Here is a 23,990-nt window from a genome sequence, read left to right as displayed (position 1 = left end):
AGGGTTCATGGGGCCCTATAAATTCACAGAGAGGAGGCTGTGCAGGCTCCTCCCTTTTTAAATAAGATACAGCCCTGGGGAGTGGGCTCTCCAGGACCTATGAAAGCTTTGGGGGGGGCACGCTCCCTTGTCTTTTTAAATAAGTTACAGCCCTGGGGGATCAGATCCCCATGGCCCATGAAGGCTCCAGGAGAGGAGTTGTGTTCCCCATCCTGTTAATTATGTAGTTTGGCCAGAGTCCCTAACAGTGCTCGGGTAAGGGGCCACATGGTCCACTCCCCTTTTTTATTGGTTTGGGCTCTGGAGCTTGGGGTACCTGAGGTCTATGAAGGCTCGGAGAGGGGGGCTACACAGATAAATCAAAAGGTACTTAAAAACAAGGTGTGTTCAGCAGCTCTTTGTCATTATTGCCTTTTCTGCCTGAGTTACTGTATGCATTTGAATCATCACAAGTTGATAAAGAACACTGAATCCATATAGTTGCATGGTGCTGAGTGAGCTGTGTGTTTCCACTGCAAAGTTTCTACACTCCATTTTGAACAAGCATTGGCAAAGTCAATAGGTCTTGCGCTCTCCGCCAGACTTTTGCAATTCTTGCTTTGTCATGGATTTTGAAAAACTTTATTGTTCAGAAAGCTGCTGGGCGTTTGTCAATCAAATAAAAAAATTACTAAAGACAAAAATGTTTTTTGGTCTCTAAAAGGCACATTTTACTGTAGTACTTCCTCAAAATGGATAGAACTACTTTGTGTGTGGATTTGTTTCTTGTGAAAGAGTAGCATGCTGTAACTCATAGTCAAGTCAGCCAATGGCTGAATTGAGCTGACACATTGCCCCTTTTTGCATGTTTCAGTGGTTTGGAGAAAAATGTGAATGACACAACTGAAGTCAAATGGATGTGTGACTGAAAACACCTTTAAATAACAATGTCATATATATAATGTTTCTAAAATCAAAAGGTCTTAGCTAACACAGACCTAAAAAGCCAATCATTCTGCCACTGGCTGCCAGCCTCTTGCCTTTAGAAGGAGAGAAAGAAAGAAAGAAAGAAAGAAAGAAAGAAAGAAAGAAAGAAAGAAACAAACAAAAGAATGAATGAAAACCAGTAAGGAAGAAAGCAAGAAAGAAGGAAAGATATATTAAAAGAAAGAAGAAAAGAAAGATAGAAAAAGTGAAGAAAGTAAAGGAAGAGAGAGAAAGAAAGAAGAAAGGAACAAAAGCAGTAAAGAAAGAGAAAGAAAAGAGCAAAAGAACAAAAAAGTAAGCAAGAAGGAAAAAATGTAAGAGATAAAAAGGGCTGAAATGAGGAAAAAAGGCAAGAAGGAAAGGAAGAAAGGAAAGAAAGAGATTGAATGAAAGAAAAAAGGTAATGAGAAGGAAAGAAAGAAAAAAGGTGAGAAAATAAGAAAAAACGAAAGCAAGTAGCAAAAAACAATGGACGAAAGAAAGAAGAAAATACATTTTAAAAACGTGTTACAAGTGCTACAAATCAAACACGATAAAGGTTTTTATTTTCCTGGGAAAAGTTTTTCATAGAACTGTGAGAAACTGGACTGTTTGCTGAGTTGGGTGTTACCCTGCTAAAGCAAAAGCCACTATTCCTTTCAGGGTGAACCACAAAAGTCAATGTGTAAAACCCTCTGGTAGCTTGCCACAAAAACAGTCAGGCTTTACTTAGAGGCAATGTATAAAGTATTTATGCAGTCATAAGCAGTGATAAAATTAAAACACAACACAAGATAAATCCTACACCAACTTTGAAAAATAGAATATATTGTAATAAATGATTTGACACCAAAATTACAAAATTACAATTAGTAGAACCAGAGTAATGAATTTTTAAAGTCGTTGTCGGGGAGCTGCTAGATGAAGTTATGGTGACGATTGTTAAGTAGGGACATGATCTCTTTTTTGTAAGTTAAAAATCCAGCTGGGCCAGACTGAAGGCTGTAGCCGACAAGAGTTTCACAAGCTCGGACACCCCTTTGGCGCAGGACAGCTGAACAGGATTTGTTGGTACTGAGAAAAACATACTGGGACTTTTATACAAGGACCAGTTTCGCGCTACTTAGGGCTCTTCAGCCAGATATAGCTTGGTTTGTACTTTTTTGAATACGTTAGTGTGTCACCCTCAGTGGGACAGGTATGCACAGACGTGGGTCCTGTGCTCACTGTGTCTCTGGAACCAAGCTGTATCTGGCTGATGAGCCCATAATCAGGGCAAAACAGACCTGAATTGCTTGTATTCTGGTTCAGGGAGAACCTGTCTTAGCAGTTAGGGCTGGACTGTTCTGACTGGAGCAGGGTTGAGAGTGATTTGAATATAGCTGGGCCCAAACTGAGATGACATGGTGTGCAAAATAACAATGGATGCAGCCCCAAGTAAATACCAGTGGCTGATAATAATTCAAGCATTGCATCCATCGCTTTTTTTGTATACTTTTGTGTGTCGCCAGAAGTGGGACAGGTATGCACAGACTTGGGTCCTGTGCACATAGTGTCACGGGGAACAAGCTTTACCTGGCTGATGAGCCCATAAGTAGGGTGAAACCATACCTGTGTTGCTTGTGTTCTGGTTTAGGGAGGATCTGGCTTTGCAGTTTTGACTGGACTGTTCCGAATGAGCAGGATAGAGACTGATTTTCATTAGACTGGACCTAAACTGAGGTGACATGGTTGCAAGATAACAACGGATTGGGATGTAGCTCCATGTAATTACCAGTGGCTAAGAGTAATTTAAGCATTGCATCAATCACTTTTTTGTATACAAAAGTGTCTCGCCCTAAGTGGGATGGGTATGCCCAGACATGGGTCCTGGGCTCGCTGTGCCACTGAGACGAAGCTATACCTGGCTGAAGAGCATTACAGAGGGAGAAACCAGTCCTGGGTTGCTTGTGTTCTGGTTCAGCGAGGACCTGGCCTGGCAGATCAGCCTGGTTTTTCCCATGAGGAGCAGTGTCAAGACTGTTTGCCTATGGCTGGGTCTAGACTGAGGTGGTATGGTGGGCAAAATAACTATAGATTGGGATGCAGTCAAACTGTCGGTCCATCATCTTTTTATTTTTAAACATCTGGTATAAAACATCGTCCTTTCACCTCAGGCTCTAAACACAAAGACAACACTAAAGTAATTATAAATTTATAGAGTAAAAACAAAAAAAAACTGACACTGAAAGAAACAACCTTGTTTGCAGATGTGCTCTTTGAGCGAGAGTGTACAATGCAGTCACAAAAAGTGAAGTTTACCAGCGGCCCAAGTAGGCAGACCCACTGCCCTATGCTGTAGTGGGCAGAAGCAAAATGTGAATGACACATCAACAGACCAATGGATGAGGGAAGGTGGCCAGAAGCCCCTTTAAGTAAGTATTTTACACATATGAATATGAGTAAAATCTAAAGGTCTTGGCTAACATCAGATCTAAAAAGTGACTACAGATCATGTGACGACAGAGGCCTCTTGTTGTGCCATCTCCTTCACATCTAGGGAAAGCAAAAAGAATAAACATAGAAAAGGGGCAATAATAAGAAACACTTTCAGCTCATCCATAGGCTCCCTGTGAGACCAACCAAGGGCCTGATTTAGATATTGACGGGCAAGTTACTCCGTCACAACAGTGATGGATTTCCCATCTGCAGAAATCTAAATCCCATCATATCCTATGGGTTTTTGATTTCCAGCGATGGGATCTCCGTCAACATTGTGACAGAGTAATTTGCCCGCCAATATCTAAATCAGGCCCTAAGTACTTACACTCTGATGCTTTGCACTTGAAGCCAATACTGGTGCATTTTTTTCAAATTAGCCAAAATATTTTTAATGTAGGTTTACTTTTCTTTAAAAGGTACTTATGTCAGTGATGTAAAATTACCTATGAAACCTCTTGAGAGAGGTGTCCGATATTTATGGGAAGACACATGGGAAAGAGACAACAGTAAGCATCATGCAGGTAACACATGAGTTGAACGTTGAAGCAGAAGGAAGAAGCAGCATGAAGCCAAAAGAGAAACTGGCGTAAAAAAAGTGTTGGACCTGCATGACAAAGCACAATCTCCATTAGAGGTGGAAGGATACTGGCAAATAACCAATAGCGTAAGGTGAGAGATGGAGACTCCAATGGGTTGCATCAGGGCATGTTTAACAGTCTCAAGCCAATGGCAGAAAAAGACTGTTAAAAAAAAAAGCAAATTGATGAAATTGCGAACTGAAAGCCTATGTTATTATGTGTATTGTAAGCAACAGGTCTCTGTGGCAGTTGTGCTGTCAAAACCCAGAACTAAAAAGGCGTATCAGAATATCAAGAGTACTAAGGATTTAACCCATACAGTGAAGTAGAATATAGTGAAGTAGATCTGAAGAACTTCATTTTGGAGTTGTTTCACAACAGTTTCTTTTTTTCTGTCAACTGCTTCTAGAATGGACAATAGGCATTGTTTCCTCAAATCAGTTAAATTGTGCCATAGTAATAACATGGAATTTAAACTTTGCACTGTAGTAATAAAAGAGTCATGGTGCCTTTATTGGTCAACTTGTTCCATAATATCATGCTATTTGGCCACATTTAACTTCACTAGCATGGCATGCAAACCATTACTCGCACACCCCCTGCGAACGCAGTGGACATGACCCAACCCATGATGTCACAGATGATGTCATAAATCATATCATACCAATGACATAATTGGCATCTCTGAAGTTATGATTAGACTGTTTAGTCCATATGAAAATCTTATTTGCAACATGGTGCAAGGGTGCATGCATTGCATGCAGGTTTGTTTTTGTGCAGGAAGTGGCACCTTCCTGCACAAAAATAATCCCCTGGGGCATATTTCTCTTCTATGTGTGCTACAGAATGCAGCACACATAGAAAGAGGAAGAAACAATGAGAATTAGAGATATTTCTTCTCGTTACGCCTCCTGCGTAAGGTTTTGGGCATTGGGACACACACGCAATACCCATAAAAAGCCTTCCCAGGGCACAGTATGGCAACACAGCGATTTGCTCTGCGTTGCAATCATCCATATTTTGGGGGCACTGTAAGCCACTGTTGGACCTGGACCTTTTTGCAGGGTCATACCCAAACTTTTTGCCTTCCTCCTCCTGTTTTTCTGACCCTCTTTTTGTTGGTTTTAGGACTCTGAGCACTTTATCACTGCTGATCAGTGCTAAAGTGCATGTGCTCTCTCTCCTAAACTGGGTAATTGGCTTACACCTGATTGGCATATTTAATTTTGTCTGTAAGCCCCTTGTATAAAAGTATCCCTTATACCCGAGGCCTTCAAAAGAAATGTTACTATTGGGCCTGCGATGCAGCTTGTGCCACCCACAGAAGTATCCTTTCAAACCTGTCTCAGACCTGCCACTGCAGAGCCTGCGTGAGCTGTTTATTGCCACATTGGCTTGGCATATAAAATTACTTGCCAGGCCTGGAACTCCCCTTTCACTACATATAGTACACCCCCGGGTAGGCCAGAGGTAACTGGATGGGGAGAGTGCTGTGTAAGTAAATGCTGGAACATGTGCCTGAATTGTGTGGCATGCCCTGGTAGTGACAAACAACCTATTTGGTTTCTCACTACTGCAAGTGCTGCTCCTCTCATAGGTTTGCATTTGGAATTCACTTATATATGTCTAAGTACTAATTTTTGATCTATGAGGATCAGTGGCAAGTTTAGTATGTTTAGAATGGTAGTGAGAAATCCTGCTTACGGGTGTAGGTAGATTTTTCAATTGGATTTTTCATTTCTATTTTGAAATTACTTTCACAATAGTAATGAAAGTGGGCAGTTGCAGACTGACTCCAATCCATATCTGGGGTAGAGTGACAGCTCTCCTTTGTGCATACTTTCCAGACAGCCATCACGCAGGGAGGGTGGAGGTGTAACAGGATTACATCTGCATACTGAGTGGTCTTCCTGGGCTGGGAGATTGGTAGGCTTGGCACACTTACATTTGTATAGGCTGTGTCCTCCCTTCACACAAAGGGTTTGTTTACCCCCTACTGATGTCTGGAGCCAGGGCTGGGGTTGAGAGCAGGTGTTGTGCACTTAGTTCCTTTGAAGTGCCCCCTGAGATCAAAGACATTTACTGTATAATTATAGGGAATGTACCCCATCTTTTCAGACACTGCGTGTACCTGGAACCAGATGCTGCTGGATGGGGCTGTTATGCTAGGAACCACCATGAGGACTGACCAGCTGTTGTGCTGACCTGTGGCCTGTTGGTCACAAGGAGGACTGTCACCTTACTCCAAGGACCCTAATGTGCTGGACTGCCACTCGCCCCTTGCTTCTGTGGTCCCCAGTTGTTCTTCAGGGACTGGATGGCATGCTCCCTTCCCATTTGCTTACCCAGGGATCTGTCCAGTGATTGTGTTCCTCCTCCCCTGGTTGGTATTGCATGTGCAGTGTTTGTTATGCCAGGAGCAGAGTGTGGACCCGCGGACAGTGCATGTTGGGTGCTATGCTGACATATAGCGCCTGGTGATTGTGACTGTTTCCCCCCCATCCGTAGAGGAGCCAAAGGAAGAAGTAGAAGTGCAGTGATGACCGCCTATCATCCTGGACATGTGCAGACAAAGTGTGCTCCTCCTGGTGCACCCAGGGGACAAGCAGGCACTCACTGTGGAAGATGGAGCTTTGCCCGGCTGTACTATGTCCCGGCTGAGTGAGGGGCTGTTCACCGCTGGGCCTGGGATTGCAAAAGACACACAGCAGGCCTCGCAGCATGGAAGCTGAGCCACTCACAGCCCGCTCCTTGGTGGGAGGAGCCCTGACAGCAACCGGGAGTGGACTGACTCCTCCCGCAGGTACTGTAAGGCAGCCACAGGGGAGTAAAAGCAGCAGTCTGAGAGACCTAGGAGGGGTCTGGATGTGCTCCCCGGGGCACAGCAGTTCTTGGGGAAAGAGTCCCTGGGGTTGATAGCTGCACCACAAGGATGCAGGTGGCTTACTGGTGTGTGCCCTGCATGGGGAGGACCAACGGAGGTCTCCTTGCCACCACAGAAGCATGCAGTGGTCCCAGTGACCTGGTGCATTAATTTCCCCATTGGGAGATCCGAAGAGGTCTCCCAGCGAACATGGAAGGTGTGTGTGCCCCCGTACCTCTTTTGAGAGCCATATCCTTGCTTGGGGGGGGGCATACCTCTGTTTGGGGGCATTTGCAATCCAGCTGGCAGGACAGTGAGGGAATCATTGATGGAGGTCCTATCCCTGCTGGGCCATCCCCTACTGTAATTACGGTTATAGAGGCACAGGTGTCACTGTGCCCTACGTGGTAGATGTCTAATTACCGTATAACCTATAATAGGCATGCAGATGCACTGTATTTATTGGCTTGTGCAAATTCAGACATTGCGGATGATGTGTGACCCCAGTAGGGATGATACATATATGGTAATACTGTTTTTTCTTGCCATAACCTAATGCGTTTCCATGACCTTCTGTTGTGTCATATCCTGTTCCGGCCTTGTTGGAGTGACATGCATATTTTCAGGATCTGCCTTGTATGCATTAGGAGGGTGTACTTTTTATGACATGGGCAAAATATGGGAATGTTTCTTGTTAATTGCACTCATAATGATGGTAGTCTGACAATTGCCTGTTTGGCAACGTATTACTGATTTAAGTTGTTATTGTCTACAGTTTATGTGCAATACAGTTTAGTTTTGTATAGCCTGGGGTGAAGTTTCTTTTGTAGAGTACTTATTGCGACACTGGGTTGTGTGTGTTGTGCAGACACTTTACACATTGCCTATGGGATAAGCCTCACTGCTTGTGCCAAGCTACCAAGGGGATGAGCAATTGTTGTTAGGCATGTAGCGCCCTTACCCTGACAAGAGTGGTGGTTACTGCCTGGCTTAGGTGCCTACCCTAGCCAACCAGGAACCCCATTTCTAACAGCCACGTAAAGTGACTTTGTGTGGCTAAAAACTATGACTTAAGGTTTGCGTCACACATGTACCATGTTGGGTGGTGAAAGCATGATGCAAACCCCTCATAAATATGCCCCATAAATTTGTATTCACGTTTAGTCAGTCCTTGATAGTATCATGCAGTTCAGTACCAGAGGTCAATGTGGAAAGGGGAAGGTTGAAAAATATGGCATCTGAAGGTTAATTCATATAGGTTAATTTGGAATAAGATACATAAAAATTTGAAGGATGAAATTACCTTAAGTTTTCCACGCACATAAAAGTAAATGTCTCCTGTGTGCTATGGACAATTTTTATTGATATCTGAGTGGAAGAGATTCTGAGATACACAAACAAGGTTTGTAATATCCTACAGATATGAATGGATACAAAATATGACTGATCAACATTGTGGATGGGTTTGGAGGTTTGTGAACTTTAGAAAACAGGTTGGCCTACACTTTTTGAAAAGTTTGTAAGCCCCCCATTACACCATGTTAGAAATCAGGCAAACTGTTAACAAAAGTTACAGGCAGAAAAAAATCACACGGGCAATGTGTGAGCAAGGGAAGCACATCCCAATAAATGGAAATATTGTAGGACCCCATGAAAAATAAATAGTGATTGAAGTGGAGAGAAAACACAACTTACACTTTGGATTCTTTTGAAACATTTTAAATGGTTACCATCCACAGATGTTTGCAGAATATCTTCTTAGTTCTGCTAATAACAATTTCTTCAAACAACGGCAGTTAATGGAATGGTGTGAACCACTGCCTTTTTGAAATCATAGCGGGAGTGAGAAAACGTGTTCTCTGGGTTTCCAAACTTGAAGGAAAGGACCAAAGGGATTGTGCAGAGCACAGTCCAATGCCCCAGTGCCCACAGAGCATAGCCACAGTCTTTCTGCAAGAGACATGGGGAGGTGAAAGAACTCAGTAATGGCATAAGTAGAAGCCAAGCCCTTGTCCCAGCACACTATGCATGTCTATGGAACATGTGTAGCAGACTTAGGGGAATGGGTTCTGGGTGCAGGATATCCCCAATGTCTATTGTGCAGGCTTGAAGTTTTGGTGCACTGGGTGCTAGGGGAAAGAGAAGAAACTGGGTGGAAGTATCGCCAAATACCAGGTTATTCAACTAGAGGATGCTCTTCATAACTTGTAGATGCAGGGACTGTATTCATGCCATGACCAATGATTGTGCCCTTCACACACTACCGACCTGGCATGGTGAAGGCCAAATGCAGCAGACTCTAGCAGCTCATGAATTGATACAAGTTGTGAAATGTGGTTTCAGCATTTACCATTCAGCATCACAAACGTATATCAGGTGGAGTACTTTGGAAACCCCATGAATGTTAACAGGGCTAGGCAATGTGGTATACAACATATTGCTAGGTGAATATTTACTCTTAACCAATTTACAGGAAATGTTTATTATCTTTATTATCTTTCTCATTATTACAGCCTCCCTTCATCTTTCTTCCTCATTCTTCTCTGTAACATCTCCCTTTCTTCATCTGCTCTAACTTTTCCTTTTGTTCTGTGCCTCTCTCTTCTCACATCTTTCTCTCCTTTCGTCTGTCTCATCCTTGCTCCGTTTTCCAGCTCTCCAGTTTCTTTCTATTTTTAGCCCTCTTTCTAAACTGTTTAAACATAATGCTTCATCATTTATATACTGTTAAAGACTGGCTTCTAGGGTCTTTCCCCTTCATCTTTCTCCAATTTGAGTCCCAGACTTCACCTTCCTGTATCAGTTTTTTGACACAAATTTCTCCAATCACCTTCTCTCCTCCATTTATGCCTTGCATCCTTCCCTACTTAAGGTTTATATTTCTGTCCCTCCTCACCAAGTGCCTTCTCTTCTCTCTCTCACTAGTGCTTCCTTCTTTGGCCAAGCATTTTCCGCCCCTCTTCTCATTTCTACAGTGCATGCTTCTCAATTTCCCCTGTATCCTATCCTTTCTGCTCTTTGTTTCTATACTCAGGCTTGGGACTGACAGGTTAGCTCCCTGGGTTTACAGCATTACAAATACAGAATACAGAAGTTACTCAATTTTAAATAAATATTCTGATTAAGAATACTATAGTAGGGACTACATTATGGGATACACTTTATGCAATGTTCTGTAACTTATGCTTGACTAATAAAATAAATATTTCAAACCTATGGTAAATAAAACTTTTAAACTTTAACTACAACCTCCATTATTGACTCCTGAGGATTTACTAAATGTATGAAAAATATACATTTCTCCTGCTCTACTGCTCTACGCCTACTGGGTATCTAGGGGTTGCGGAGTGTTTATAATTTTATGATTCTCAGCAATCCCAGTTTTTTATTTTACACATTAGAATATTAAGCAAACAATCACATGTAGCTGGACTATGAAAAAACTATCAAAAATATACACTGCAAGCAGAATTTGACAGCCAACATAAGGGCAGTTTTCTCAATTCTACCTCATAACTTCAATGATAGTGACAGACGCAGTGATGTGTTGCTGAACATAACCTTAGAGATCACAGGCAGTAGCACTACTATAGAATGTGAAACGCAGAGCGAAATGGTGGTGCGAAAGGAGGAGAGAGGGATATATCGAGAGAGGGAGAGATAGAAGTTTGGAACAATGAGAGATAACAGTGGTAGAAGAGGAAAGCAAGTGATAATCTGCCAGCCGAGAGAGAAAAAATGGATGGAGGAAAGAGAAAAGAGCAACACAGAAGAAGATGGGGTAGAGAAAGAATCAAACAGATACAGAAGGATTCTGAGGGTGACAGAAGGTTGAAAAAAAGCAAATGGTGACGGGGGATATAAAAGGTGAGGTAGAAGGAACCACGAGAAAGTATGTGGCAGACGTAAAGAGGCAGAGACGACTGTTGTCCTGTTTATCCTGTGTGTGGACCAAATTGTTATGGAATGCAACATTATTGGCAGTGCCACTGGAGTTAAGTGATTGTGTGATTGCTACTTCTGTTAATTGCTTATGGATCTGCCACATTTTCAACATAATGAATCATATGCTGCATAATCTGGAGATTTTAACAAAAAAATAGTCTTTCTAGCTCCAACACTGTAAACGTTACTAAAAACACATTACACGTGTTGCCATGTTGTGGAAGGCCCTTTGCAAAGGTTAACTCCTTTGTTGCTTATTGCTATATTTGGGTGTTAAACTATGAGGTGAAAGCTATGCCTAGAGATTGCTAACAGGTGTAAAAATCTCAAAATTATACTATTGTAAAATGTGCCACATTACGCTGAATAATTTGTCTTTCCTTGCTGGATAATTTAGTCAACCCTGCCACATAATGTGGCCCTTCCCGCCTGCATGAATCCAGTCGCCCTGATTGTAGTCTATTAAACCCAACATAATAGGTTTCGGCACATCTGGTATTCTGACTTCACGTATTTTAAGGTGCCGTCATTTGCAAATGGAAAGAAAAAGGAGGATAAGTGAAATAAAAAATTTGCATACGATCACACAGTTTGGTTAAGGGGTTTTGTGGTTTCAGATTGTACAAATTAGTCGCTAAATTAGTATCTATTTGGCTCTCCTTTTTACCTTACATGTTAATGCTATTGTTTTTACCTCTTTGTGCATGAAGTCATATGAAAGCTTGGTTCATTATGGGGTTGAGGTTCCAATGGGACTTCGAGATGAGACAAAAACCAGAGCCAGGCTTCAGGCTTTAGGCTTAAGGCTGGCTCGAGTTATCATCTGCTTGCCCATTTCTAGCTACTCCCCTGACAGGGCCAGCTTTGGTCGAGATGGCACAAGGCATGCCACTTTTTGTTGGCATCCCCCCCAAAGACCAACTTCTTCATGGATTCCTTTAACATTACCCCCCATTGATGTTTACAATCTCTACATAGACCCTCTCATGTGTATTCAATTTCTTTTATAGTACTACTCATCCCAAGTATGTAGGGAAGAGTGTTGAAGTATGTTACATGGCACACATATTATACAGAGACAACGACTCTAAGTGTGTAAGTCAATGTGTAGGAAATCTTACTTAAGACAATGAGGACTTCAAGGTTTAGGAGTCAAATGTTATCCATACTGGTATTCATTACACGTTAAGAGTGCCTGGTCTGGAGAAAAAAAAGCTCAGTATTTAAAACCTAACCTCATGGTTGGAGTTATTTTTACTAAGAAGTATTTATTATTATGGTATGGAACCCAGTTTAGCAAGCTCATAATAATGAAATATTGGGGGAAAACAACTGCAAGTAACAAAAGGTATTCTGTGAAAACAGCAGTAACCTACTCCGCTAACTAAATAAAAACATGCCTGTTACACCTTGTGCTCTGCAGGAGACACATTATCCCACTGTGCTTCTTTGCCAGCCAAAACTGGGACTAGGCAAAACTCAGATGTCTCTAAAAGATACATTAATTTAATCACCAGAGTTAAACTGGCATTTTTACAATTTCCTAACAATTGCTGGCACACAAGAAACTCTGAAGTCTATGGAAGATATTTTAAAATTCACCCTCCCTCCCAAGAACATTGCCCCTGGTGCAATAGCTGAAGCACCTGGATAAAAGCAGAATGCCCTGCCCTATGCCAGGGCAGGAGGAGACCTCCAGCCCCCCACATGCTGCAACTGGCCTATTGACATTCTGTATGTGACAATAAGCTGCCAGACAGAATGACAATGGGCAGGTGACAGTAAGTTTGAGGTTGAGGAGGGGCTGTTCTTTTGTTGGTAGGAGTTTAAGCTGGCCCCAACAGGAAGTCCTGCTGAACTATGAGGCTTCTTGCAGGGTAGCAGCACAGCTCGCTGCAATCCCTGGGATAACAGATAAAGAGGTGTCTGTAAAAGGGATCATCAAGGACAACAGACATGAGGCCCAAATCAGTGGCGTAACATAGGCCCCTGCAACCCCTGCGGTATGGAGGGGCCACCTCAGTACAGTACCCAGGCTTTTTAACGCCTGACTGAGTTCACGAGGGGGGCCCCTCCATGTATCTTGCAGGGGGTCTACTCAAGTTTTGTGATGCCACTTGCCCAAATTATGGACAGTAGTCACCCTAGTTTGATATATAACACTGCAAGGTTATTGTTAGACCTGTCATCTATTTGCATAGTTTCCTCTGTCTTATTGACTTCTGACCTCCTGTTTTTGATCCTGTGCTGAATTTTGTTTTTTTGCTGGCTTTAGGACTCTGGGCACTTTACCACTGCTGACCAGTGCTAAAGTGCAAGTGCTCTCTGTCTAAATTGTATTGGTAATTGGTTTACCCATGATAAGCATATTTGATTTACTAGTAAGTCCATAGTAAAGTGCACTGTGTGTGCCCAGGGCCTGTAAGTCAAATGCTACTAGTGAGCATGCAGCACTGATTGTGCCACCCACGAGTTACCTGTAAACATGTCTCAGACATGCTCCTGCAGTGTCTGTGTGTGCAATTTTAACTGCGAGTTCAACCTTGCAAGTGCACCCACTTGCCAGGCCCAAACCCTTAATTTTACTACATGCATGTCACCCCTAGGATAGGCCCAAGGCAGCCCATGAGCAGGGTGCAGTGTAACTAGAAGACAAGACATGTACTGGTGTATTTTACATATCCTGTGAAATACTGCTAAATTTGGTTTTTACTATTGCAAGGACTATCTCTGCTATAGGTAAACGTGGGGATTGCCTTGAATTATCTTTCAAGTGTACTTTCCCATTGGGAGGAGATAGAGATATGGAGTTTGGGATCAATTAACTAACAATTTAAAAGTACATTTTAGGTGAAGTTTTTTTTTTTATTGTAAGTTTGAAAATGCCACTTTTAGAAAGTGGCCATTTTCTTGCTTAAACCATTCTGTGCCTTTGTCTGTCTATGGAGAACACATCTGGGTAACGGCAACAGTTGGGCTATTTGTGAATTCACTCTAGAAAGTCACACAAAGGGGGCTGAGGTGTGTCTTGCATATCCTGATGGGTCTTCCTGGGCCAGAGTGGTGGGAGGAGCTGACACTTGCACCTGAACAGGGCTTTGTCTGTCCTTACACAAAGCAGTCTGCAACCTCCTGGTGTGTGTCTGGGGCCAGGGCAGAAAAGGCAGAGTGTTGTGCACTACAAAGACTTTCCTTTGACGTTTGCCTACTTCAAAAGCATAAATGAGAATACATATTGGACCTCTGAGACCACAACTTTAGAACACTTCTCAACTGAGCACATTCTGCCAGGAAGAAGAGCTAGATGTGCTGGCCTGCTGCTTGCTGCTTCTGTCCTGGGAGTAAAAGTACTGGCCTTGCTTGCTACACCCTGCTTCCAAAGGTTCTCCAAAGACTTGAACTGAGCTTGCCTCCTGTTAGAAGTCTCAGGGACATCAAAGACTTCATCTGCCAGCACCTGGGCTCTCTTGCTGAGAGTCCTAATTTGCCATGTGGTGCCAAATCCAGCTCTTGGGCCCTTGGGAGTGTGTTCTGGTGTAACCAAGAAGAAACCAAGTAAATCAAGTCCAGAGCAACTTCAGACCTTGCGCCACTCTCTGATTCTGTGCTGCTGCCTCCACTGAAGCTGTGGTCCCCGCTGAGTGCACCGACTGTGACCGACACCTCATGCCCAGTGCAGCTGCAGAGCCTCTGAAGTCCCACCACAGCGTGCCTTGTCTCCGACATCTGAGACACCCAACTCCGATTCTGCCTTAGCACCTGTGGCCCTTTGGTGAGATCGGACCACACCGCAAAGTCAACGCCTCACGTCTTGACCTGCTAGATTCAACGACCCTGTCAGATCATAAGAAACCAAAGCTTCACCTCCGACACTCCATCACCTCCCCTGCAACTGTAAGGTACCGGTGTGGAGTACTTTTGTGGTGTTTCACATGCCAAGCTACCAAGGGGGTGAGCAGGGGTTATCCTAACTGTGTGGCTCTTTTACCCTGACTAGAGTGAGTGTGCGTACTTGGACAGGGTGCAAACTATAGACCCCATTTCTAACAGTTATAACATGAAAAATGAAACGTAACTTAAATGCTCAGCTCCAGCCATAACTATGTGGCTTGGGGGCCTGTACAGTGCTTCATTTTAGCAGGTGGTTGCGGATGGGGACCAGCGGCATTTATTTTTGGAGACTGGCACTTATTTTTCAGCATCAGATAATTACTGAGAGCAAACAAGTGAAATGACTTGAATCAGGAAGACAGAGGAAGAGACAGACGAAAAAGCTGTCACAAAGGGCAAAGGCACGGACCTGCAAGAGTGAAATAAATGTATAGGGAGTATCTGGTGGTAGATTGAAGAGGCATAAGGTAGTTTAAGACTGCTGCCCTTGATATTTAGGGCGCTGATGTTCAAATGTACCAGCCGCAGGCTTCTGAGCAGAGCTTCGGGGACTGGTACTCATTCATTTACAAAGTAAGTACTGCCTGCACATATAGAAATTGTTTTCTTCATAGTGGCTACATAACTTCAACAAAACTGAGCTACATATCCTGGTCTTTCTCAATCCAACACCAGCTCACTTTTAAGGTGATTCCATGTTTCCAAAAAGACACCCATTACCTTCAAGTAAAGAAACTGATTTGGACTTCATCGTAGGCTGTGTTCCCTCCTCTGAAGAAAAACAACAGAGGGCCTCTCATCCCCTCAATCACCTATTTTTTCTGGCAATACTCAAGATGTTTACCCTATGATCCTATCAACGGGTGGCTCTTGAAGTTTCGAAGCTGATGCTCAAGTTAGCTATTCTAGTACTGCCTGGGATTCTGGTGCATAGAGACGTTTCTGCATTTTATGTAGCCAGCACTCACTGTGTATGACGCAGGTGAGATCCGACAAATTGTGAGACTTGCAACCAGCTGGGTCAGATATGGGGTTTATCTTAATATTCCCAATATAGAAAGTTTTCTGGAGTATGTCCCAGTCTGAACCTTTTCATTGATGGAGGATTATACCATTATGTGAAGGCACACATATGAGTCCATGGCTTGAGGCTGAGCTAGCATGTTGTCTAGTGTGGCACTAGGTTACTGCAATCTTCTCCTCTCTCGATTAGGGTGAGGTAAGGTCAAGCACATGGAACTGTGGCTCAGATATTTCTCGCAGAGAACCTGCAGTCATCCACATGAACAGCAATGTTGGATTGTCATCTCAAACGATGTAGTCTATATGCAGAGCAGGTTCTGTACAGTAAACGGTGAGGCTCGAGGTAAATATATATGAGTAAGGCGGTTCAACAGGACACTATCGTCCACCGTAAAGAGACATGATGATGAATTATGTAAGGCACTTTCGATATTACTCCAAAGCTGGTGTGACATGGTTTAAGACTTGAACATCTTTTCCGAGCAAAGGAGTAGCATTTAGCAAAGCAACAGACCGTTCTACTGGGATCTTGCTTTTGTTCTCCTTACCGAATGTGACCTGCTGTTGTTCCAGCAGTTGTTTGTCAATGGGCACAGCTGTGGAGAGCTTATGTTTTTTACCACAGAGCACTGTTCGGAAAACATTTTTAGCATGAAAACATGTTTTGTTTTTAAAGGGCAATTGTGTGTCTGCGGGAGTGAGAGAGAGACATAGTTGATATCTTCTTCAATATTTAAAGGTCTTTGTCTTGGGCAGATGCTGCCCCAGACAGTTTCTGTTTAGAGAATTGTTACATTTTATTTTAATTGTTTTTTTCTGTTTCCATATTGCTGTGTTATTATACTTTTTCGTCTAAATGTATTTTTTACATTCATCCTATTTAGAGATGACCACAGATCCAGTGATCCTCTCTGTATGTTGGAAGGTACTGACATCACTGTGTTTTCCTTCAAGGTCCAAGCGTTTTATGGACAGCCGCTTGCTTCTTGTTTTGACAACCATTCACCAAACATTTTACATTTTCTAGGGTGTTTTTTTCTTTTGCAGTTTCATATAATGCAAACTTGTCCCAAAAGTATTAAAGTGCTTATCATGAGCACCAGTTATATTACACAAGGATACATTAATTCTTGTTTTCTTTTAAACATGGGTAGATTAAATGATTTTTCCAGAATCACAGGATGTTGAGCTGATGCCGAGACTCAAACCTGGTTACCCAGCTCCAAAGTTTGCAGCTCTTACTGTTATGCCACATCCTCCTAAAATGGTAGTTTGATATAGAAAAACAATAAACTACTGATCCCCACACCCCGGGAGACTTTCCCAGAGTCTGTAGGTCATACCTGGCAGTGATGGATTTAAAAAAATCCGACTTTCCATTCTAAGTAGAGTGGGTGGAGAGGTGGCTTTACTGCAATGGCTGCTACTCCATCAGACCAATGGAGGTAGCTTTCCATTGCTGGGACCAATGGGGACTCCGCTGATGCAAGCTGATGGTTCACCTGTCAGTAAATCAGGGCGTGGATGGTCAGTTTGCCAGACAGGGTACTCCATTATAAACTATGTCCACCAAACTCTAAAGTCACCCCTATATCTCTCAGTCATTAAGGAATTGCTACATGATACCCGTGTAGGCAAAATGCTGTTTAGTTTGTGCTGGCTGTCCATGTTTCCCTTGATTACATGGCAGAGTCGTCTGGGAGCAGGAGGAGGGTTGCACTTCTAGGTTCATACATGAGTTGCAATGCAGTATGCAGTGATCATCAGTAGACCCACGCTCTTTGCAGTTCAACAGGAAAGTACTCAGACAGAAAGAAGATTCATGGAGGTGACTTTGAATCTTGGGTTACGTAGGAATTTGTATTATGGCAGACTGTGATCAATGGCCACCTTTTCCTTGGACGTTGCAGCTTCCAGGCCATTGAGGAAGTCTACAGCTGCAGCAGCTGCAGCATCAGGTCACACCATTTGGTGGCAGCAGGCTCATCAAGTCACTGCTGCGATGCCAGAAAGCTTGCTAATGTTGATGATGGACCTCTCTTCACATTGTTCAACAAATTAATCATGGAGAAAGGGTGGATGAACTTTCTCATCTCCGGTCAGCATAAGGCGCACTTTGACACAGAAGTCAGCTTCTACTGGATGTTTCTCACTATGGAACCACACCTGGGCCTCTTCTGGTGAGTTCCTCATCCTGCAGGGCCAGTCACTCTCCTTCCCTCACTAAGCAGGCAGACAGTCTTCTAGGTGCTAGGCAGACCCACAACATCTCAGCAAGTTGTGCAAATGTCATGTGAAGTCCCTTGCCTCTTAGGGACAAACTGTCAAAGAGGCTGCAGCCCTGGTTGCAAAGCTGATCTTTGAGTACTTTGTGGAGCACCCCCTTCCTTGTTCAAGAAGAACAAAAAATTTGAACAACGTTGGGTAATTTTGGTTCCACTGTTATACCCCTTTTCTAGACAGGGGAAGTGGAACCACTACCTAAGGTACTGGAAAAGGTCTGGAGTGGTTGACTTTTATTTTCTGACTATAGTGTAGCCACAGCAGATAGTGATGATGCTGGCTGCAAAGAGAAATAACCCAAACAAGGATCTATGCAGCGTGCTATGTCTGCAACTGGTTGTCATCAGCCTTCCTGGAGTGGTAATCAGGGACAGACAAAAGGGCAGGTCCTGCGAGAATCTTGCTCATCTTTAACAATAGAATCTGCCCGACCTGATTCTTCTCCCCTATCATCCATCAAACGACAGTGCCCAGGAAGAACTAATCAGCAATCCTTGTTAACAAGAGCTTATGGAGTTTCTAATGGAATTCTTGTTGCCATCCTTCCTCACTTCAGTGTCTGAGTCTCCACCCCCCACTCATAGAACTGTACGCAATTTACATCTACTTTCTGGATAAGCTGTATCCATCCTCCAAATTTAAACATTTTGAAACTATAGGACATCCAAAATGAACCTCACTCACCACAGCAATCATACTAATGCTAATCATGGGGTCTCTCCATACAGGGGGTAATTATGACCCTGGTGGTCCTGTATCACCACGCCTGCGGTGGTGGCCAGACCGTCAACAGCGTGGCGGTGCAGGATCGCCAAATAATGACAATAGAAGTGAACTGGCTGTATTGCAGCCAGTTCATCACCTATACCACCAGGGGGGCAGGACTGCCTGGCTGAAGGTTGACCACCTTTGACCCGGTGGTCCACCTGAAACCGCCTGCGGTATTGTGAACATCATTCCGTGACGGCAGCCCCGCCACAGAATCCCTGGTGGTAACAATACTGGCAACAGAAATGCTCATTCCTATCACCACTGCGGGACTCCCCAAAACCACCTCCATGCAGGACTCCCCAACCCCACCTCCATGCAGAACCCTCCCCCCTGACCCCATCAGAAGACCCCCAAGCAGTGACACCCCCTTCCCTGATCCCCATTCATAATCCCCCGATCGCCATTCAGAGCCCCCCTCCTCCGATCCCCATTCAGAACCTCCCTTCCCCAATCCCCATTCATTACCCCCACCCCGTACATCCACCCAGGCACACATCACACATTCATACATACACGCACACATAAACACACACTCATTCACACACACAGCGACAACACCCCACCAACCCCGGATACACACATTCACACATACACTTGCATACACACAAACACACATGACACCTCCACCCCCCTCCATTCACACAAATACACACCTCCATTCACACACACAACACTCAGCACCCCCCCATCTGTCGAGCACCTTAACTGGTGGTCACAGTGGTCAACCGGGAAGAGAACAGGGTCCATGGCACTTGCTCCACCGCCAGCGCCCCGCCAACACAACACCGCCACGCCTATTACTAAGTTGTGATAGGTGTGGCAGTGTTGTGTTGACATAGCGGTGCCAGCGGAGCAACCTCCACTGCACCACCAGTATGGTTGCTGGCAGCTCTCCGCCCAATTTATGGTGGAGACCAGCCAGTAGTCATAACATCACTGGCGGTGTTGTGGCTGGTGGGACTTCATAATGAGGGCTACAGTGTGCACAAACACATTAAACACACACAACATGTCAGTGCAAGTGTCGGGTTTCCACTTCCCAGTGGAACTTTATGCAAGTGAGCCGAGTTAGTCAGAGAAAAAAGGTTTTGGTCAGAATTATAACACTTCAAATGTCATATCTGCATCAAAGGCTAATGCGAAATTACTGAAATGACTATGGTGTAACTGAAATTCTACCTAGATCTAATTATTACTTGTGGTGGACTATCATCCACCCCAACTAATAATACACTTTTTCACAGTGCAGGAACTGCTGTTGGAAGCCTGAAATTCTGGTGTGGCACACCCACTCAAAATCAGTGGGGACTCGACTAGGATGTAGGTCTTGCCAGCCTTGCTGCCTGCCACAAACATGCGGGGGAGGTAGTACTACACATAAAAATCTGTGCTGTTACCATTTTCTCTGAACAAAGAAAGGGAGAGGGAGTCTGCTTCTGTCATGATGAGATGATTTCGCAGGTGGTGATAAAAAAACAACAAGACAAATAGTCAAAACAAGATGAAAAATAATGCCACTGCCATCAGATGCAGAACTGGATGGAAATTAAAAAGATAAAGTAAAATAGGACTGGAAGGCAAAGATTTAAACTCAAGTGAGTTGTAAGGGGTAAGAGGAAGGCAGCCGGAGATTGGAGTGCCACGGCCTAGCCCAAATAGGCTACTACTGTGCCTTTTAGAGCAGCACACATTTGTGTCAAATTTTCAGGCACAAATGTTGCCCATGGTTAGTAATTTCATATACTTTCACACAGTTCTAAAGGAATTTCACAAAACATCCTATAGAAGAATGATGCAAATGTCACTCAAAGTTAAGCCTTCATTTAGAGAACAGGCAGGTTCATTTGAGGGAGTCTTAATTAATTAATTAATTAATTATCTTGAGGCATCTCTTCTTTGGTTGAAGTATAAACGAAGATAACTGGACTTTTTTCATTTGAAGGTTTTTCTGCAGGTGACGATACCTTCAAATTGTAATGGCAGCTGGCTCCATCCCGAACCAATGACACAACACATTAACAGGTAATGGGAATCCTTCTTACATCATTTGAGAGCAACAATTACCGTCTTAGCTGATTTTTAGAGGAAATGAGGTGATTTTCTGACCCAGTTCACTTGGCCTTGGAGTGATCATTTATTACTGTTGTTTCTACTGAACCTGTTGTTGGATGTTGCAGTGTTTGGTAGAATAATCTGTGAGAGCAGTGCCTTTGTGGACTGTTGAATCAAGAAAAGTGATATCATCCATCAAACTTGAAAAAAACAAGCTTAAAGTCTTAGATACCATCTCAGGTTCAAACATGTCAAAGGCATTGCGTTTCTAACAGACAGCACTTTTTCCAGGGCCCATGTCAAAAAAGGTAGGGAGCACTCTTTCTTGTATGGTAGCATAGGTGGATAAGATTGGCTCTTGGACTAAGTGCTCCTTCTCTCTTTCTCAGAAATCCACATCTAAGTTGCGCATGGCTGCAGACTGGTAGACCAAGGTCTTCCCTGTGTCTCCCCATGTCTGCCTGTCTTGGAAAATATACGTTGCAATTAGTAGCTAGTTCCACACTCTTGCTTTTGTCTCCAGATTATTTTTTTTGCTCCAGGGAGAATGCCTTTCTACCCTGCTTTTGTTTTCATTTGCCATTGGAGGAATCTGGGCATCTGGCCATGATAACGAGGCTACGAACCTTTGCGGCAGTAATATTTCTTTCTGTTCTGATCGACTTTGATGGTAACATGGCAAAACTGGCTTATACCTGATTGACAAATTTAAGTTAATTATGTCACCAAGGTAAAGTGGTATACCATATACTCAGGGCCTGTAAATTAAATGCTACAACTCTTAAATTCCCCTTTTATTTCACATAAGTAACCCCTAAGGTAGGCCCTAGTTATTCATAATCCATAGGGTGGGATGCATTGTAATTAAAAGATTGGACATATTATATTATAAATTTTACACGATCTGGTAGTGAAAATCTCCTAAATTCGTTTTTCACTACTGGGAGGCCTATCTCCCCCATAGGATAACATTGGGTTACCATATTACATGTAGTAAGTGCTAATCTTTGATTGGGAACAGGTGAACATTTCATTTTTTGATGTCTGAGAAATTGTCATTTAAAAGCCTCTTTAATGGTGAAGTCGGATTGTAAGTTACAATTTTGAAAATGCAACTTTTAGAAAGTTGCCATTTTCCTGTCCTATTTGGGGCCTGCAGCTTGTTCCTGGGTCACATTGCTAGGAATACTTGGCAGATGGACTTTGTATATTGCTCCCAGACAGCTACACAATAGAGGGATTAGGTGTGCCTAGATGGGCCATCAACTGGCAGGAGTGAGGGGGGGTGCTGGACACAGCCCCACTTACAACTGAATAGGATGTGCCCTGTGTTTGCACCAACGACTAGTCATCACTGCATTATTCATGCAGCCAGCTTGGAGCCAGAGCAAGGAAGGCAGGAAACTTCAAGCACTTCAAAGGAATGCTCTAAAAGCATCTAGTACTTCAAAGAAGGCACGGGTATAAAAATAGGACCCTCAGACCCACTTTTTTAATTCACTTTATGGACCTGTGGAAGGACTTTCAGAGGACTGCCTGTTGCTGTGACCTGCTGTGTACTTCAGAATGTTGCTTTGCTGTACCTAGAAGAACTGCTCTGCTGCCTGATGCCTTCCTTGAATCCTCGGAAGCCTGCTCTGTTGCTTGAGCCCTGTTTCCCTGCTTGAACTAGCACTAGCAGAGTGACTCCAAGGGTTAGTTGGCTGGCATCCTGCCCATGCATGCTTGGGCAGCAGTGTTTCTATGTTGAAAGAGGGGTAGTCCATTTTTAGGTCTACCATTAGAAGGGGACAAGAGTGATGTCAACTCGAATGAAAATTAATTTGTATAGTAAACGTGTTGACTGTCAATCACTTCAAAAGTGAGGAATGATTCAAGGCTGAGCCTACAAGAGCAATGAAACTTTCCATTGGTAATTAAAACACAACTTATTAGGTTCCCTTTTCTAAATATCCTGAACATTGTTTGAGCCATTTAAAGTCTATGATGGTCCAGAGTTTAAACGCCTTTGTTAAATTAGATGAAAATCATTTCTACTGATTGGAGATTTTCATGCTTCGAAAATATTTTTGTGGATGTAAATGCTGACTTTCATTAGTGGCTAATTATGGTATAGTTTTATGTCTCCCTTTTATGTGACAGCTACAATAACACAATTTCAATACGACAAAAAGAAATCATGATTAATATATTTTTCATGAAAACTTTAATGAAATACTGTAGCTGATCAAACACGAATGCTAACAATCACAACCCATTCAAATGTATGAAGATAGTGTGCTTGCTACTTCTGGGTCATTACCTCTCACTTATATTTTAAAATCGCTTCTCATAAGAAACATATTCTCCAATAATGTTTTCACATGCATATAGTATCTCTGCGTATCTTTGCAGTAAAAATGTTTAAGCGGTGTAGTCTGCAAGCTAAATATGAAATAAAGGAATAATAACATGGAAGTTGTTGTAAATTTCCTTACCCTTGCGCTCACTTTATATAAAAAATCTGCACTCTGCCTTTCCTTTCAGCAACGTTTCTGTCTTCGTTACATTTGCCAATATGAGCTAAATAAAAATGACTACATATAAACATTTGGTTTCAAGTAAGAACGCAAAATATGCCTTTAAATCATTATGAAAGCAAACAGTGTAGGCATGATTTTAGAAGCCAAACAATCTCTGTAGGTTCTAGCCCGCCTCACTTATGGGAGCAGACACGGTTTTATGATTAGAAACAATGTCTGACCCATTAAGGTTGATTACTTCAGACACGCAGAAAGTTTAAGAGAGGAAATCCACTCACAGTCAGTCAGCTCCAACAGTCTGGTTCACTGCAGTTGAGTTTGTGTAAGGTATCTAGTGTTTGCCGCTCCTCGATCAGCCCGATGATAAAGGAATGTCTGAACGTGTTCCCAGTGCACGCCTCCTTTATTATGCCCAGTGTTACGCAACATGCACACAGATGTCTTTGCTCCTTGAGAAAAAGCAAGCTTTAGTTTGCGTAGTGAACAGGAAATGGAACAAAAACATATGTTAACCCACTAGTAACGGTGAGAAAGAGATGTTTTAATGAATTTAAATGTACACTCCCGAAGATTCACGATTTGCAGAACTCAAACATGAACTAGCCAACAAAAAAAGGTGAAAAAGCTCCACGAGAA

The 23,990-nt window shown here is 43.1% G+C and overlaps 1 protein-coding gene across 1 annotated transcript in view; it reads right to left on the bottom strand.

The window, feature by feature from the left end:
* The window catches only part of LOC138287962 (cytochrome P450 1A1-like), a 208,435-nt gene extending 184,723 nt beyond the window's left edge, over positions 1–23,712 (bottom strand). The window contains exon 1 of the mRNA XM_069229005.1: positions 23,633–23,712. The gene's annotated coding sequence lies outside the window, so the exon portion shown is untranslated. The remainder of the gene's footprint in view (positions 1–23,632) is intronic.
* Between the last annotated feature and the right edge of the window lie 278 nt (positions 23,713–23,990).

The sequence above is a fragment of the Pleurodeles waltl genome, chromosome 1_1, assembly GCF_031143425.1.
Source record: "Pleurodeles waltl isolate 20211129_DDA chromosome 1_1, aPleWal1.hap1.20221129, whole genome shotgun sequence".
NCBI lineage: Eukaryota > Metazoa > Chordata > Amphibia > Caudata > Salamandridae > Pleurodeles > Pleurodeles waltl.
The sequence above is the reverse complement of the archived record's forward strand: the minus strand, read 5'-3'. Positions and strand labels throughout refer to the sequence as shown.